This window comes from Harpegnathos saltator, unplaced genomic scaffold (genome assembly GCF_003227715.2).
Source record: "Harpegnathos saltator strain DR-91 unplaced genomic scaffold, Hsal_v8.6 scaffold252, whole genome shotgun sequence".
Lineage (NCBI taxonomy): Eukaryota > Metazoa > Arthropoda > Insecta > Hymenoptera > Formicidae > Harpegnathos > Harpegnathos saltator.
Genome location: NW_020230042.1, coordinates 839,253 through 856,020, shown reverse-complemented (window position 1 = coordinate 856,020; position 16,768 = coordinate 839,253). Strand labels below are relative to the sequence as shown.

Sequence of the window (16,768 nt, the reverse complement as noted above, 5' to 3'; positions counted from 1 at the left end):
GAGAGAGAGAGAGAGAGAGAGAGAGAGAACGAAGAATGATCGTCGTTGAATCTAAGACCATTTTCTCGTTTGAAGGACGATCGACGAGTATCGTTGAGCGAAACGGAAACCCTAAGCACACTCCAAAGAACAAACTTGGAAAGCGCCCTCCGATCTCCTCGAAGGATACTACGTCGCGGTTGTCGGAGAAGCTCGGAATGTCGTCCTGTGGCGTTTCCTGGGGAAACGTTCCGAGCGGTTCGGAATTTCACAGTGGATTTAGAATTGTCGATATCCGCAGCAGTCTCGCCGAGTGTGTTGCTTCGTTAGCCAGCTTCTCGCGCTCACGATGACGTGTAACTGAAGTTTAGCAACCGCATCGCGGCACTTGGTTGCGCGATTGATACTCCACTTTCCTCCCTCTTGGTTTTAATGTTAATGCAAGAAATAGCTGCCACCTCGCCTCGTAGGACGAGTGCTGCTCGAGTGTCTTCAGCGTCGGCTGAACCCTCGTGGAAACCACGAACGTTGGCGCAGCATCGAAATATCAACCGCGGCTGCGAGAACGATCGGGAATATCGAATTGAAATTTTCTCATGAATGAAATTTTCTCGAGAAATATCGGAAATCGGAAGCTGCGTGGAGACACGCGGAAAAGAAATATCCTCTTTGTTTGTCCGAGGGCGAGGACGTTAATCGCTCGTGAGAGCATGTCGCGGCATCGCGTGTAGCTGAAAAATTACTCCCTCCGCTTATCGCTCCTCGCTACAACTGTCAACGTGCAGTTGATTCTCCAGTGTAAAGCAGCTGCTGGCAAAGGATCACTTTGTTAGCCGCTCGAGCGTGTCGGTAGACTTGTCGCAACATCATGGAATAACACGAAGGGAAGCATTTTCCGGGGACGCGCGTGTTTGAAGAAATTTTATTTCGCTTTTTTCGCCTCGACTCAGCCCCCTTCTAAAGTTTCGTTACACACTCCAACCTAAAAGATCACTCTTGTTCCAGTTTAGTCCGTACCGCTCTGATCTCTATTTGTTAAAAAAGAAAAGAAAAAGAAGAAAAACAGCGATGCAGATATCGTTGCATATTTTTCTCGACGATTTTTCACGAGAAGAGATTCCTCGTGCCTCGTCGGCGGCATTTCGACACGTAGTCTCACGATTAATAAAATATCCAAATTATATATATGTTTGGATATCGTTATCGGTGCAAACAGATTCTCGGCATCGTAATGAGAACTCCGCACCAATTTAACATCGAGTGATAATCACTCCGCTAAAATAATTTCGAGAACGAATTTTTACGAATCCCAAGGCACAAAGTCTCTCTCAGACCAGCTCTGTATCTTTTCGGGCTGCGTATTCCGCGCGAGAGTCGTTGACCCGCGGAAACGCTGGCGCGGTTATCTTCTTCTTCTCCGCGAGAGTTCCCGTAGTTAATCGCCACTTAAGAAATAACTCGACCACGCTTCATTGCGCGATCGCACAAATTGACAGAAGGAAGGATTATCCCCCCCTTCTTCCGTGCGCGTTGCCCGTTCTGCCACTTCATTCTTGATCATTCCGCTCTCCTTCCTCCAGTTTATCTCCGCGGAACGCACCGCTTCTCCCGTGTTTCATCGCGCGGTTTGTCGTCAAATTGAGAGAGAGAGAGAGAGAAGAAAAAAGATCTCAGCGACGCTCTCTCGATAATCTCGACAGACTCGCGCACGCACGCGCGTGCGTACGTATACAAAATAATCGGCTCGTCATCGGGACGAAAGAATCACGAGTATAGGCGCTTCGATCCTGCGCGCTCGAAATTTCAGCGTCGATTAAAGATGTCCTCGACCGGGCCTCGGTATAGATTTTCAGCAGTGAACGCGAATCTCCCGGAGCTCCTCCGTTTCTTCTCATACTGCCATTTTCCGACACACCGAGCGTTGCATCGATTTATACCGCCACCTTCCAATTTATTCCGTCAGTCTTGTCTCCCACTTTATCTTCTCCCGGCAATATTGTATCTCCATTTTGACGCCTATCACATTTCACCAGAGACGACGCCGTTATAAACATGTTAAGAGAGTTTTTGCATGAACCTAGGGAAGCTAAGCTCGCTCGCTCGCGCGCGAGAGATGGATGAAAGGATATTTCGTAAGGTTGTCGTAAATAAGAAGGCCGATGAAAATCAACGGCCTCTTTCCGGGACACTTCCGAGCGCGCGCTTTGTCGCGTGTAATTTTATCAATCGACAATCGTGGAAGTAACCGTCCTTCTCTCCACGACGCGGTGCCGTGGGCGTTACTTCGGCTCTCGTCCGGCCGTTTTCCAATTTATTTTCTTTGCGCGGTCCTATCTCCTTACATCCTCCCATCGTCCCGCTCCGCAGAGAGGATATTCCGTGGCGAGAGGATGATATCGAAATGCTCTGGCATTTAATAAAACGCATAACGCAAAGGGAATTCCGATCCGATCGATCCGCTCGCGGGGTGTACCGTTTTCCCGGTCTTGCTCTCTCCGTCTCTCTCTCTCTCTCTCTCTCTCTCTCTGGTTCTTGTTCCCCATTTCAGTCGTCTCTCGCGATTCGCCCCGGCCTACGTGATTAACTGAGATTTCATGATATCGCTTTTTATTATCCGATATCGCCTTTCACTCCCTTCGTATACGCGACCCGAGCATTCTCATCGGCGAATATCGCGAGAGACCCGCGACACGTTCGATTTTCACCGCGTTTACGTCGGTCGTGATTACGCGAATCACAGTAAACGCGCAAAGATTCAACGCGCAACGCGTGATATTTCAACATTTTTGTAACGCTGCAGCTATCATTGCGCAACGGGGGGAGGGACGGGGGGGGGAGAAGTGGCCAATTCACGAATCAGACTGTATTTTATTTTCTTTCAATAACCCGTGACCCGTACTACTCTCTCCGCCGCTGCAGCGAAAATATCAGTCCGAAGCGAGCGAGTCTTTCTGTAAAAATAAGGGAGGAGGGGAGAGGAGAAAGGAGGGAAGAGCAAAACGGCCGCGTTTTCGGCGTTTTGCGTAATTTAATATTCGCCGGCGAGACGAGACCGCGCGCACGCGGGAGGACAAACCGATGATACGGACGCGCGGCAGTCGTGCACAACCGCATCCGATTGTATCCGATTGTAGGCTATCGGTTGCACAACGATGCGTGCGCCGCCGTTAGTTTGTGAAACACGCACCGACCTCGCGGAATCCGCTAAATCAGAAATCAGATATTGCGGCGGAGGATATGCACACTCGCGATATCGCGGCGACAGCGACGCGACGCGGGCGAGGCTAAATCGTCGCCGGGGGGGTAAAAAGAGGCGCGTAAGCGGGATGAAGCGAGGTGGGGGGGGAGGGGAGACGGAGAAATGCGGGATACGAGCGGCGGCGGTGCGACTCTTCGATATCGACCGTTCGGTCGCGCGATAGACGAACGCGTATCCTTAGCGCGGCGCCGCGAGAAGATGGCGAGGAGACGCGCTCGCGGAACGACGCTTTTACGAGTGCAGCAGTCGCGAATGCCTAGACAACGTCTGCTCGTAAAGGCGGCCTCCGTGCAGGCTGCGTCGTGAATGCGACCAAGGGGGGCTATTTACGCCGCGCCCGTTCGGGCGTAAAGCCGATAGATCCGTCCCGCGCAAAGCGTAATTAAAAATACTTCGGGACGAGAGCGTGACGCCGACGGCGGCGGCGGCGGCGGCGACGGCTGCGGCTGCGGCTGCGGCGATAGCGATAATTTAAAAGAGATTTTATTTTTAAGTCCGCCCATTTTACGGCCTCTCTAATGGATGGGGCTGCGGATACCCCGGAAAGTTCCCGCTCCGGGATGCATTGACGTCTCATCGATCCCACCGCGTCGTTCCCTACTCGAAACGTGCTATTTTCTCTCACATTTTTCCCTCTAGCGTCTCTCTCTCTCTCTCTCTCTCTCTCTCTCTCTCTCTCTCCTCTCTCCTTCTCTCTCTCCTTCTTTCTCTGCCCTTCTCTCCCTTTTTCATCTTATTTAATTTATTGATAGCGCAACCACGTATATAGGATCCTATGAGAACCGGAAACTTGCAAGTTTCTCCCCCTTTCTCTCTCTCTCTCCCTCGCTTCTTTTATCACCATATTCGGTGAAATGTGGTAACACCACTAATGGCGTCTCATTCAGGATCCGGCGAGTAAGTGGGTTATAATGTCTGTAGTGGCTTCTCTTTGGAGCAAGGAAAGAAGAGAGATAAACATTTCTTTACGTGTTCCTCGCGCGCGAGCGAGCGTGCAGTTTCAGACTGTAAAACGAGTATGAATAATTTATTAGTGATATATCCCTCGCACAAATCGACGAGGCAGCTGATACTGGTATTGCGGTCTTTGGGATGTAGGTGGGGATTTGCTGGGGTTCCGAGAGAAAACGGCGGATTGGGACGCTAAAGAGATTTCGAGTGAAATGACGCGGGATTGTGGAAAAAATTGCAAAACGAAGGCGAGGCGAAGGCGAGAGAAGGAAGAGTAAAGAAGGAAGGAGGAAGGAATCCGCACTGCCGCACTGTCGACGCGTCGCGTCGTCGCGTGCTTTCCTTTGAACTGTTTTCACTGTAAATGCGATTGCTGGCGAGCGAGCGCGTCAAAGTGTCTCCCGCTTTACCGTGACCGTACAAGATGATACGGCAAACGCGTGAAATAGACTGTGATTTCGTGTAATGGCATGTTCAAAGTGCAACTCCGCGATAACCGGGTCCCGCAGGTCGGTCCCGCGCTCTTTAATTTGTGCCTCCGTGCCGATACGGTAACGCTAAAACGTCTAGCGCTGACTTTACCGAGGTGCCAACTACCGAGGCAAGCCTCTCGCCGGACATCTAGTGTTTAACATCTGGTTAACGTCGAGTCGGGAGATGCGGACCAAAGCAACGTCACGCTTCTTTCCGCACGGCGCAGACAGATTCCTAAAGGAGAGACATTACGCACGGAGGGCGGGGGGGGGGAGAGAAAAAAAAAGAACGAGGAAAAAAAAGAAGAATGAAAATTCGCTCGTGCAACATCTCCTTGTCCACACCCTGTCGCGCTCTCCTTCGCTCTTTTTTGCCGAAGCTGCGGCGGCGGCGCATCGTTTCGCAGAGAAAAAGAAGAGAGAAAAGGGGACGCGAGCAACACCGAGCACTCCCGCGCGCTCTCTGTGGCGAGAGGGATGATATGTAGATCGCTCAAACATACCCGATATTCAAATGCACCCCCGCCTGTCCCTCTCGCATGCATATTCGTAATGATGACGTTAAACAACCACCAGCACCACCACCATCATCATCATCAGCAGCGGCAGCAGCTACCGCGCGCGATATCTCTCTGCGAGCCGGGCGATAACGAGCGCCGATTAATCACACTACACCCCCGCGTCGTCGTTTTCTCGCGTCTCGCAAAGCGTCTTTCCGCTCGCGTGCACCTCGCCGTAATTATCGTCGCGTCTACGTTACGTGGCTCCAACACCACTGCTATACCGTCGCTACTACCACCACCACCACCACCACCACCACCACCACCACCACCACCACCACTATGTTCGCCACCGCCGGCAGCCCTGCCGCTGCCTCCGCTCTTGTTTTTCCTCCGCCTACATCCGGCGCGTCCGATCAAAGCGCTATCGATTTTCATCGCCGAACGTTCCCCGCGACGCAACGCGCGCGCGGAAACGCGCCAACCCATAAGCTCGTACCAATCGAGCGCTGTCAGCATCGATCTCTGGAAACGGAAAATAAGCGCCGCGTGCACACATTTCGCGATACCGCGCGAGAGAGGAGCACAGGGAGCGCGGGCTTCGATGCGAAGGGGCGCGGTGCGGTTGGTACGGGGTGGCCGGTGGCCGGGGGCTGGGAGGGTGGGAGGGAGGGGGGGGAGCGAGAGAGAGTCGGGGGAGAGAATACCCGAGGGTCGCGAGGATGCGTGTGCACGCGCATGCACGCGCACCTCTGCCGCGCTCGCGACGCGTACACTTTTGCCCCAGTAACCGACGAATGACCCCTCCGTCTCGGCGCTCCAGTTATCCGTCGTCCTCGCCCGCGGCTCGCGCAGCTGCTAGTGCGTGCGCGTAGTCGCATTTATTCGCGCGATGTGAACGACGCGCGCGACGTCCACTCGTGGCGGGTCGCTTGCACGCGCGAACGCTCGTTTCGAGCTTTTTGAGGACCGCGCGCGCGCGCGCGCGCGCGCGAGCGAGCTGACGTCTATTGCCGCTTTGACGCTCCCTCTTTCCCGTCGGTTTTGCAAAATACTCCAATCCCTTTCCCTCCCTCTCTCTCTCTCTCTCTCTCTCTCCCTCTCTCTCTCTCTCTCTCTCTCTCTCCGGGATGGGCGAGAAAAGGTATTTCGCGAAATTCCGTTCGCGCGCGCGTTCCCGTCAACCCCCGCTGGCATTTCCCATCGGAAATACCTCCCTCCGCTTCCCCCCGCCCCAGTCTCCGGTTGCCTCGTGGGATTCTACAGTCGCGACGGACCTCGTCGATAGGAATCCACGCGGAGACGCTTCGCCGGGGACGCGCAAGGAGGATTTTTCCAAAGTTCCGTTGTCGTACGCGGCGCGTGTTTCTCCTTGTCTCTCGCGGCTGGAGAGAAAGGCTCGCGGAGAGACGCTCTCTCCTCCTCCATCCGGCTGTCGAAGCCCGAGCGTCGTGCGTTCGCGGGCTGATCGGGCACGAATAATGAGGCGTGCGGTTGTTCGGGCCGCCGCACCTGCCGAGTCACATCCGCGGCCACGACGACTACGAGTGTTCCCCTCGTCAAGCTCGAGCGGCGTCGTAATTTTCCGCGACGTGAGCGCGCCTACTCGAGCGACTTAATTGATATCAATCAGCGCGGCGATAAGACTTAACTGTCTCCGCCGCGCCGCGGCCGCGTCGAAACTCGCAAACTCCGCGCAGAGCCGACGTTCGCTCGCGCATCGTGTATGTTTCTCCTCGAGCGATGAATTTTCCAGACAATATTTACACGCGGGGGGGGGGGGGGCCGCGTGTAAATTAATTCGCCGGGCGTGCGCGCGTTATCGCGCGCAGCGAAGATGCTTCGATGACGGGAGATCTCGCAGGCATATACGCACACTCACACGCAACTGACGAGCAGATTGAATCCTTTCTGTCGATAACGAGACGGACGTGCTTTCAAAATACCCGACCTTCGCTGTGAGCCAACTCAGAGTCTCGGAGCGGAGCCATGAGCGAGTCGTCGCCGTTCTCCGTCGAAGCCCGAGAGTTATCGTGAATTATTTATACGCTTCGAGATTCGAGGTTGTATAATTGAACCGGGATCCTGATGATGGATGAAACATTAACGGCATTAATATAAACGCGCGGATTCTCAAGTCCCTTTCAGGAACGTTCAGGGGAGATCGAAGCCTCGCCTCAAGTCTCCTTCGCGCGCGCGAGAGAGAGAGAGAGAGAGAGAGAGAGAGTGAGAGAAAAGCCGATCGCGCATGCACACGTCGAGTGGATAAATGAAATATTGTTGCCTAGCGCGAGATCGTGAGCGAGCCTTTTCATGCGGATCCCTCGCGTTCGAGCGGCGCATCGCTCATTCGCGATAACGATGAATGAGTGGGCGCTTAGTTTGCCGCGCGCGTTTAATAGCGAAATCTTGTTGAATCCTTCCGGAGGAGGAGGAGGAGCGCTCGCTCGCATCCATCTCGCGCAGCCGCGACGTGTGTTCCGAAAGACGCGCGCGAAGGATAAGAGTCGGGCCCCCCGATGTTTCCCGGCAAAAACGAGCCGCGGGTCGAATTGTCACGTCCCGAATTTTCAATCCCGCGATCTTCGAGGAGCGTCGCCGAGGACCTCTCCGTCTCTCTCTCTCTCTCTCTCTCTCGCGCTCGAGCGCGCCACGTGCGCGTTTATTCGCGCCGAAATACCATCGACATCGTTTGTGAATGAGTTTGACCTCTTTCTCTCTCTCTCTCTCTCTCTCTTTTAACGCGATCCGACGTGTTACGTGTGGCGATTTTTCTCCCCTTTTATCGACACATTTTCATCGCTCTGGAAATTCGGCGTCGATCGAGTTACCTTTTCATCTCGCTCGCTCGCTCGCTCGCTCGTACGTACTACCGCGAGAACGCGCGACTCTGCGCGATTCGCACATACACGAATGAATCTTCGTCCTGGTAATCAACGCGCTTTCAGTCGTTACTCCACTTACTCTACTAGCTACTCACCGGCTCTGCGCTGCCGCGCGCGCGAAAGTTTACATACCTGCATCTCTCATCCGGTTAATGACGCGCTCCCGTGCGCTCATCCGTTAATTGAGACGCAGTCGTCGGCGCTCGTTTCACTCGTCTCGTCGCGTGTTAAACAGCCTCGGCGGAGGAGGGGTGTGTCAAATATTACGAATTCATGTTCGCGAGCTGTTGCTGCCGCGGCGCCAGCGGCGGCGCGGCTATTAATAAACTTTATTAGGTCAGGCTGCGAACGTGCATTTATTAATTAAACTCGCGCCTAGATTATCCCTTCGCCGTGATTAGCCGGGCGCGCTCTGAATCTCCTTCGCGATCTCTGATCAGCGTTGTTGAATCGAGTAACTCGCGAGCGTGCGTTTATGTGTGTGTGTGTGTGTGTGTGTGTGTGTGTGTGTGTGTGTGTGTGTGTGTGTGTGTGTGTGTGTGTGTGTGTGTGTGTGTGTGTGTGTGTGTGTGTGTGTGTGTCGATAGGAGAAACAGCGGACTCGTTAATCTGTCAATAAACAACCGGAAATCTCCCTCGGCCGAGACAGGCTCGGCTTCGGTCCCATCGGACGCTCAGGGGTCGTTCGTCGGAGTAAACAAAGGGAAAAGAAAGAAAGAGAGAGAGAGAGAGAGAGGAGAGAGAGAGGGGGGGGCTGGGTGTAAGAGATGTAGTTGATGGATCGCGCTCGACAGTTGACGCTCGTAACAATCTCGGAATGACGTTTCGAATCGGCGTGTCGTTTATACGGCAGAAGCAACGCGACGCGACGTCGGCCACCGAAAGCGCCACGATCGAAGATAAGTGCTAAGGGACGTTCACGTCGATTTTATTGCCGGGGACGATGTGCAGCAAGTGCAGTGAGTGCTGCCAAGGATCTAGGCACAGTGTGGACGCTAGCCCCACGCCAGGCTCCGATTCCGAGGCTTCAGGTAACGATAGCTGATTGTAAGGAGGGAGGGCTCCGCACTATCGATCTTGATCGCTCTTCCCTCCTCGAGCGGTCTCTCAGCTCTTGCTAATCTCAGACGTTCTTGCCGCGCCGTTTTCCGTCGATGTCAATGGCTCTGCTTTTATCAGCGCGCCCGTCGAGCGCGAACTCGCGATCGCGTCGATCTGCGCTCACGCGCGGATTCGTGCCTGCAGCCTGATCTGGCTGGTAATGTCATCTAGATGTTCTCTTTTACGTATCACGCCCCTCCACCCTCCACCCGTGACTCCGCATTTCCTCCGCTGATTTTGCTGATAACCGACCTGGCCAAGTGCAAACTCAAGCGCCTACTCACGCCCTTTTCGCCGGAATTGATTGTCGAGTCTGGTTACTTGCCGTTAGTCGTGTTAGTGTTTCAGCTTTTGTCAAAGCGTGTCGTCGTCGCGCGAAAAGTTTCGTGCATGTGCTCCGACACGGCGGGGGAGGGGGGGGGAGAGGAGTGCGCACAGTCTTTGCCTCCTCGCTGTCTCTCGGCAACACGTATACGCACTTTGACTTTGTCGTCTACAGAATTCAATAAAGTTGAATGACGATATCTGAATATTTCAAGTCCCGGAGAGAAGTGGAGAATCGAATGACCTGTAAAGAAGGCGGCACCTCGAGGCGATTTTCGTGCGCACAAAACTTGGGCAAGAAATTTATACACTTGGCATTATTCAGTGAGAAAAAGTGAGGAAAAAGTGCTCGCGCAGTATTTTCCCTTTTTCCGCTCGCGGCAAGTATTCCAGCTATAAAAGTATCGCCCGCCGTCGGTAATGGAACGCGACGAACTTTTGCCAGGTACTCGCGCATTGACACAATGTTCCCTCGGAGAAGGCAGCTCGATTAAAGTCCAAGTTTCGCCCCGGCGAAACAAGTTGCGACTTTCGGATTAGACACACTCCGTCCCGCGAGTCTTTCTCCACTTCCGCTCGCTTCTTTCGTCTCTTCTCTTGTTCTTCGCGCCCTCGTGGTAATGTTGGCGCGCCTCGAGAACGATTTCTGTTTGCCCCGTCGAACGGACTCTATCTCGAGCGCGCGCGCGCGGACCCATCAGTACAAAAGCTGCCGAACTGCAGTTAAAGTTTCGACACATTCCACGGTGATATCGGTCGGTTTTGCAATCACGAAGTTTCGCATGACGCCAGACGAGCCGCGAGGAAACATCGCGACCGTGCAACGCCGGATTACCGTTGACCTTATTTCTCTTTCGCTCGCAATACGATTCTCCGTTTGTCTACGGCCTCGACGAGTTTCTCCTTTTCCCTTATTACATCACTACTCCCCGTGGTACGTGAACTCCTTATCAAAGTGTCCGATAAAAAATGCCTGCCGAGAAATTCTCTGAGAATTATCTTTTATTTCGGTTTACCGTTCGTTTCTCTCTCTCTCTCCCTCTCTCTCTCCCTCTCTCTCTCTCTCTCTCTCTCTCTCTCTCTCTCTCTCTCTCTCTCTCTCTCTCGCCGTCGCGTTCACATCAGCGCGTTTATGAGGGTTGCTCCGCTCGAAGAATGGAACATGCGCGTTCGAATAATCGAGTCACTTTTTTTACAATAAATATTTACTCGCGCGTGAGCGGAAACGGCTGTATAAACGGCACTCTGGATTCTTCGATAACGATATTTTATCACAGCACGGTGTGACGTGTGGACTTTCGTCAAGTTTGATTAACGGCAACGAAATGTAATAAAAAGAAGTGGAGCCGGCGTCGGATCTTTCGTAACCTTACTTTACTTTGTTCTATTTTATCTCAATCTCTCTCTCTCTCTCTCTCTCTCTCTCTCTCTCTCTCTCTCTCTCTCTCTCTCTCTCTCTCTCTGTCTGTCTTCTCGAGTACACGTTCGCCCGCGCCTTCACAGTCTCGCAACTTTCTTCCCTCGACTATTTTCGCGTCTCAAACACACTTAAACTCTCGAGCAACCGTCGAATTAACAGCGAATTACAGCGAGCGGCTGCGCGAAAGACGTACCGAAACTCGCGAAACGCAATTTTCATCGGCAAATCTATGTGAATTTGTGTAACGCTTCATGTGCTACATATCTCGAATTACGATCTCATGAACGAGTGTTCTCGCCTAATATTGCGCAGTGTTATTTTATATCGCGTCCTATAACGGTATAACGTAGCGAAAGCTTTCTCGAAGCTTTCGGCCATTCGCTAAGGATACTTTCGAGCATTATATTCGACACACATCGCGTGATTTAGATCCCCTCCCCCCATCGTAGATGTATTTTATCGTCCTTCCGCTTTCCCTCGCTGCAATCCGTTTTCTACCATTCGGTTTCCCACCAAGCGCGTTTCTTCCCTCCCCCATCGCGTTACATTACGACTATTTCTCGACGTACACAAACTCTCCTTTGTACATTGTGCAGGAACCATTCACGATACTCTTCTTCTGAAATATGAGTATTTCGAGATGCGCGCCGTCAGCTTTTTGCCGCTCCCTCGCGGTCTCTCTCTCTTTGTCAGAGATTTTACATCGTAGCGAGCTGCGAATACACGCTTCGCGTGTGCGAACTGAAAGAACGAATCGACGAAATAGCGAGCAAAGTAAAGCCTGCGTCCGCAGGACGTCTGTGCTTCGCGAGGTGAGAGAGAGAGGTCGAGTAACAGACAGAGACGCCGCCGTTGAAAACTCGCGTTGAGAATTAATATTCCGCTTTCCTTATTTCTACCGCGTAGCCCCTCGCAGCTGATTTTTGCGGTAGCTGCGATGTGTTGACTGTCGTTGAGAAGTTGTCAACTCACAGCGTGTCTCTCGATTAGGGATGCAACGATTTCTCAAGATATCGATAACGGTATTATCGTCATTCGGAACCATCGTTAACGATAATATCGATAATTTTGAGAAATATCGATATTTATATGAAAAAAAAGAAGTGCACACATATAAAGGGTATGCACGAGAAATTTGAAAAGATCTTTTAAAACTTTTTATCTCCGTATAATTTATTGTCGTATTCTTACTAGAAGATATAGTATAATGAACCGCAGTCATTTGCCGGAGGTCACCGCACATACATGGAACAGAGGAGATCTATTACGGTTCAACGATTGAGATCGTGGAGATGATAAAAGCGAGCGAATTTACTGGACATCGATCAATTACACAATATATATTCCAGTGAATTCACTCACTTTTGTCATTTTCATCTCGGTTCTCGGTAGAACCGTGATAGCCCAGAGCTGTAATTGAAAAATACGAAAATCAGTCAAAATTTGCAGTCGATATGTCGATGTTTTGTCGGAGACAAAAGGATATCGATAAATGCTCGATACTTGTCTCTCGATGGTACTCGATACTTCGATATTATCGACTGCTTATCGTTGCATCCCTACTCTCGATGTCGATTATCTCGCTGGCATTTTTAGAGATGTCTCGGCGGCAATAATTCCGGGTTGAATTCGATTACCTCGAATTCGGCATTATTCGGCCGGGGCGTCGCAATTCCGGGATCTACAACGGTAAGACGAACAGTAACCCGTACACAGAAGGTACTAATCAGGATTACTTCCTCCCCGAGTTTCGCCCTCGGGTCTCTCCGGGGTTTAGACTCTTATCTCCAGCCGCCAGGTTTATTAGCGAAATCTCCCGGCGAGAGAGAGAGAGAGAGAGAGAGAGAAGCGAGAGCGAACGAAACTCTTTCGATTTCATCATTGCGGTCTTTCGGTCCGAGATAGCCTTGCATTTCTAGCGCGATCTCAATTTACGCGACCTCACACGCGAGTATCAATGTCGTGAGACAGGCGTAACCTTCTTCCAACAGCTCGAGCGGTCTCGAGCGAAGCAATTAGCGCGCGCGCGCGCGCGCGCGCGCAATCGAGAGACCTCTGCGCGATTATTGCCTCCCGCAAAAATAGACGCGAGTCGCAAACAAGAAGAAGTGCAGGCGGCATTTCCGTCGCTCCTCGTCAACATTATCGACTAATTATAAACGCATGCCAAGTGTAGCGGAGACTCAGAAGGTCACGCGGTGTACAACTTCCTCTTTCGCCTCGCCGGCTATTCCGCCACGATACGCCACCCCGTCATTCTCGCGAAGAATTTCACGATGGCATCTCGCTCGGGGAGAATGCGCCGCGCGCATATTCCGATATGTTCCGAAATCGAGAGAGCGCGCTCGCCGTGTTGTAAAACCACAAAAATCGGCCCTTGGCGCGCAACATTAAGCGAGACGATTCGCGCGGATAATAACGCTCTATTTGCGGGAATTAATTTTCACTTGAGCTTGACGTCATTCGTCGGACGACACCCACTTGGAACCAGCTCGATTGACGCGCAAACAACACGCGCGCGCACAATGCAACGCCGCATCGTTGCGTTAATTTCCATGGAAAGGAACAAAAAAAAAAAAGGAAAATAACCGGACGTGTGCGCGGCGCGGTTTCGCGCTTTTTCGCCGAAAGGGGCGTGCGTAACACGTTTCGCCAATTACGACGACAGCGATCATGTGCAATGCACAACCCGCGAAATCACACGTATCGCGAAACACCCATTATCGTCGCAGTCGGCGATCGATTGATGTCGTAGGCGGAGGGTGCTACAATTTCCGTTTCCGGGCCGCGGTGTCCTGCCGTAACGAGCGGCTTCCCAGCCGGCGCGCGGCCGGAGCCCAATTTAAATTCCGTTTAACGGTGCCAAGCGCGCGCCGGTGAAAAAGTCCCGGATCCTCGACAGGCTCGCAGTAAACGGGGTTACGCGCGGCTGAAAGGGAAAAAGCGGCGAAAAGCGCGAGGCCGCGCCTTTTGCGCGCGTCGCGCCGCACATCACCGGAGCTGCTCATCTCTTCGTTTCCTCTTCGCCTCGCGCTCTCCTCCTCCTCCTCCTCCTCCTCCTCCTCCTCTCCATATACTCGTGACTCTTTTCATCGGAGTTCAAGGAAACTCCGTTTCCTCTTTTTCTTCCTCCCGCGAAGCCGAGGTCGCGGCCGCGTTTGTGCGCGATCACCGTCAAATTTCCGTCTGGACGGCGACGACTCCGCGGCGATGCGTCTCTCGCCGAAAAATCTGCCATCGCTGTTAATTGGGGATCTCTTCCGCACGGAGAATTCCGGGGGGGGGAGGGGGAGGGAGCGTTCGTTGTCGCAATCTCCGAACACACACGGCGTCAGATTATTAATCCCGAGACGATAAAATCTCGCGAATCGCGAGAATTCCGGAAGAAATGTCCTTCTCGCGTCGAGGTCGAACGAAGGACAAGAGAGTTCATCATGATGTGTGCTTGCTTGCACAGAAATTCCGCACGTCGAAAGCCCCCACCGCTCGCACTAGGAAAAATGTATTGTTGCGTGAACCAAAATTTTGTTGCAACAACAAAATAATTTGGAACTAAAAATAGGAACTAAACAAAACTGTTTAGTTCCTGCAAACAAATATCTTGTTTGATTACGGTTTGTTCGTATATAACGTAATACTTTTGTTACAGCAACCAGAAAGCTTCAACTGTATGAATTTTGTTAAAAAATACTATAATTTTTTCTTAATATATAAAATCAAAATTTTAGCGCACAGGAAGTAGAAAATATAGTATCCATTGGGGCGTTATTTTAGTTTATGTAAAATAATATTTCGCTGTTATGTAATTTTTATGGATAAAATGGACTGAAGTGCTTGATTTCTATATATGAGGTCCAAGAACAAAATCATTCGGTCCAAAGAACAAAGCGGAAAAATAGATCTAGTTGAGACAACTAAATATTTTGTTATATATAGAACAAGATATTTGATTGCTATTGAAAAATGCCTCGACTAAACAGTTTTGTTAGAGATACTAAATCTCTTTTCCTAGTCGTGCACAGCTCGCCGCCGAAACTGCCGCGGCGTCTTGACATTTAACACCGGGGAGGAAACTGCAGGAACTGAATGAACGACGAGGCTCGCGGATAAAATTCAGAGATCGAGATCCCGCCGCTCCTCGCGGACGGATAACATCGCCGTGAGCGCGCTTTCGCGTCCAAGACGAAGGAAGCGTTGGGGGTGGCCTTGTTAATGAGTGTCGGCCCTCTAACGAGTGCTTCCGAAGGAAATAGGTCGTCACGGCATAAATCTAAATTCATACCTCCCGCGTGGCCGAGAATGCGGAAACAGCTATATACCGTGGATCCTTATAAATTCACACGGTCTCGCGCACACACACACACACACACACACACATATATACGCGCGACAGATACCGCGATGTATACAACCGACGTAAAGTATGCGCTGTTGTACGTACACGCAAGTACACACGCGTGCGTAAACATACACCGCGTTGATACACACACACACACACACACACACACACGGGACGTCCGCGATCAATCTCAGCGTTTTTCAATGACGCGCGCTTTATCATTCCGGGAAGGGTCAGAAAGAAAAACACTTGTTACGTACACACAAGATGGCGGATGAAACGCCTCCTCTCGAGAGGAGGATTATTAAGCTCGATCGGTCGAACAAGGGAAATGAATGAGCCGCGTCATTAATGCGCTTTATTAATAGACCGTCTCTTGGTCGATCAACAAGGAGGCGCTTATGCTTCTCTCTCTCTCTCTCGAGGTTGGCGCTGAAGAAACGATATATCTCCGGCCGAAATTGATGCGAGGGGATACACGCTTGAGTGACGAGGTCCGCCCGGTCTGGAACGTCCTGTATTAACGCGCGCACGCACATCGACGACTCTCGATTTACAGTTTGTCACGTGTGTGTGTGTGTGTGTGTGTGTGTGTGGACGTGCATTTTGCATAAATACATACATACGCGCCTCCCCTCCGTTGCGTTCCACGCAAGATGCAAGTCCCGCGCGTTGTTGGTCCCGCGCTTCGGTTTGCAGTTTGTCATACGTCGACGTGCGCTTTGCATAAATACACGACGCGCAGGCAGGCAGGCAGGCAGGCAGGCAGGCAGGCAGGCAGCAGGACGAAAAAGAAAATGCGCCGAGCGCGAAGCGTGAGAACGCTCGTCTTGGTTTTCGCGCGATTACACACGCGCGTGCACGACGCGCCGACTACTAAGAAGCGCAGATACGCGCTGTGGAATATGCTCGCGCATTGAGAGGAAACATGAGAAACTTATCGGAAGTGCAGAAAGTACTCGACGTTATCGCTGCGCCGAGTAATAGCGGGTCGCGCTTAACAACAATAAGTCAAAAGTTTCTTGCGTCGCCGCGTCGCGCTCTCGCCACTTCGCTGCCACCACTTTGCGCAGGGCTGCGAGAATTTTTCTCAGAGAGATACTCGCTGCGGTATCGCGCGTGTCGCTCGCTGTACTTTGCGAAATATATTCTGTATAAAACACCGGCGCACTTCGCCTTTCGGTGACAGGTCGCGGTCACGAGCGCGCGAGTTCGCACGCGAGACGTGCTGAATTGCCGCGAGCGGCTGATCGAAATCGACGGCGCGCGCGGCGGTTCTCTTCCGGAGTCGCGCTTTCTTAAGTCCTTGGAACTCGGCCGCGAAAGTATCGCGCGAAAGGAGCGGAGCGAGCCATCTGCACTCTAGGCCTCTCTCCGCAATATCCCGTAACTTTCCGAAATTTGAACTTTGGCCCGCCCGCGGAACTTTCCGATACTTGTTAGCGAAAGTTTGCCGAAACTACCAAACAAGAACGCCGCGCCGTCGTAATAACTTTGTTGAATTTGTCGGAGACCAATATGCGTCCAAGCAGGATGA

At 52.0% G+C, this 16,768-nt stretch overlaps 1 protein-coding gene across 32 annotated transcripts in view; it reads left to right on the top strand.

The window, feature by feature from the left end:
* LOC105187420 (uncharacterized) overlaps positions 1-16,768 on the top strand; it is a 215,875-nt gene that overhangs the window by 78,034 nt on the left and 121,073 nt on the right. The window lies entirely within an intron of this gene.